A 2479-nucleotide genomic window follows, 5' to 3' on the forward strand; every position below is an offset into this window, starting at 1 on the left:
AGAGAGAGAGAGAGAGAGAGAGAGAGAGAAAGTAAGGAAGAAGGGTTAGCTTGAGAGAATTAGAAACATAGAAGAGTCTAGATGCAATGTTGTCAGTTCTCTATTTGAGCATGCTTCTTTATGATACCTTGAGCTCTCCAGCCTGGTAACGCCCTGGTTGGAGAAATCAAATAAATAAAGGGAAAGATGGATGGAAGAGCCCATAGCCTGACAGAGTGATGAACGCATCGATGGTGAATACGGCATTGATGCAAGAGTTCATAGATGTGTGGATGGATGGACGGCCGGATGAGCTAAGATTGAAATTCACAGAATACGCCAACATGTCTCCCTGAGGAAAACGTATTGTTTTACGCCTCCATCAACAAAACATTTTTCATTTAGGAAGCGGGCTGTTCCGACTCTGTCTGCACAACACGGGCTAAGTTGGATTCAGCCTCTCTCAGCAGAATAGACTACCCCACCCAGGAATTGAACTAGTATCTTTTTTATTGTTTTAGTAGAGGTTTTACTGCTCTTGCAACTGCATAACGTCATATGAGCACCAGAATGATTAGAGGTGTTACAAGAGAGTAACAAACATACAAAAGAAGAATGGGAGATAAGGACGATACATGTTTGATAGGAAAGCAGAAGCAAACCACACCAGAACACCCGCCAACCACCCTCTCTAGTGTCTTTCAGGTAAGGTCACAGAAGCCCGTCTTCAGCACGTTACAAATAAGGTGAATCAGGGTCTATGGTGTTGTGATTAGGTGCTTTGCCCTCGCACGCATAAGACCTAAGAATTCCTATCGAGTATCTCTGTCTCCTGATGAGACGTTGTATCCCTCTCAGACCATGTCGAAGCCCGCCTCCTAGATGATCTGAATTGTGTTATTTAGGGGCTAAAACACCTACATATACCCCCCAACCCCACCCCCAACAAAAACAACACAACAAACAACAAACAACCCCCCCCCCCAAAAAAAAACAACCCCCAAACAAACAACAACAAAAAAAACAACCCCAAACCCAACCAAACATGACGCCTAGCAGATTTCAGGAGAGTTCACGGAAAAAGCACCTCGATATCATTTCTCACTTTCAAATGGTAATCTGATCGTACTCCTTTCTCGTCTCTCTATAGATTGTAAACCACATAGAGCTTTCCGTTGATGGGGAATGAGCGCGATACAAATGCTATTTTTTTGTTATTATTATCATTATTATTTTTTTTTTTTTTATTGTCTCCAGCTTCGTTCACGAATTAAAACTGAAGTTACTAGTTAAATCCAAACAAAAACTCTCTTAAACTGTCACAAAAAGAGCTTGCGTCTCAGGATGTTGAATCCATTATGCAGTTTTCTTCACAAGCTTGTCCCCCTCGAAAACAGGAAGTGACAGTTTCAGTTCGGCCATCCGTCTTCTGAAGCTTCCTGCAAAATCTGACGTCATGTTGGCGAAATTGATCACCGGCGAGGTCACACTGTCACAAAGCTAAACTGCTGATCAGGACAATTCTATATCCCTGATGAAGGAAGTTAAGTTGGCCAGAATAAATTTTCGCTGTTTGATATCTCAAACGTTGTTTGATATCTCAGACATGCACGCTCGCGCTTATACAGACATATATAGACATACAAACACACACACATACACACACACATACACACCCACACACACACACACTCACATACACATACATTCATATCACACAAACAAATACACCCGCGCACACACGAACACAGGAACACACACACGCACACACAAACACGCCGACTTTCACAAAACAAAAGAGAGAGAGAGAGAGAGAGAGAGAGAGAGAGGGAGGGGGTGAAGAAGTAAATTAATAGACAAACAGTCAGATAAACAGACAGAAAGAAGACAAACAGGACAGGTTATTAAAATGGTGACCACTTTGTTTTTCTCCCTTATAAGAACCAGTCTGAACGAGATCTTTATGTAAGGATGAGAAATATTCAAAGACTGCTAGTTAGCAAGAATTAAAAATAATCGAATCTCTTTCTTTCCTATTTTTACATTTTATTCAGGCCAGACAGCACCACTGATGCATGCTTCGCAGTTGTCGTTGAATCAGGTTAATACTTACAAAAACAAAACAAAACAAAGAAAAACAAACAGCGAAAAACTCTTGCAAACCAACTGAGCTGTCTTTTGATAGATGAGGATTCATTCTTCTTGGCAACCAATGACAATCAATAACTCTGCTCAGCTAAAAAAATGAAGCCGTTTGGGGTCAAAAGGTATAACAGTCTATGAATTTAGGACATGTTTATTGTCCCCTTTCCAACCCAGTTATGTTATCTGGGTTTCCAAAAATTGACACCTATTTCTTGACATTTATATCATGCAATAGCAAGGAACCAGAATCCAAGAACAGCGTTTACTTGAGGAGAAAGTATCATGAGTTTCTAGAGATCAAACGCAGGGACTACAAGGTTGCAGAGTCAGAGTCTCGACAATCACCCTATACTGC

The sequence above is a fragment of the Aplysia californica genome, unplaced genomic scaffold, assembly GCF_000002075.1.
Source record: "Aplysia californica isolate F4 #8 unplaced genomic scaffold, AplCal3.0 scaffold01028, whole genome shotgun sequence".
NCBI classification, from domain to species: domain Eukaryota; kingdom Metazoa; phylum Mollusca; class Gastropoda; order Aplysiida; family Aplysiidae; genus Aplysia; species Aplysia californica.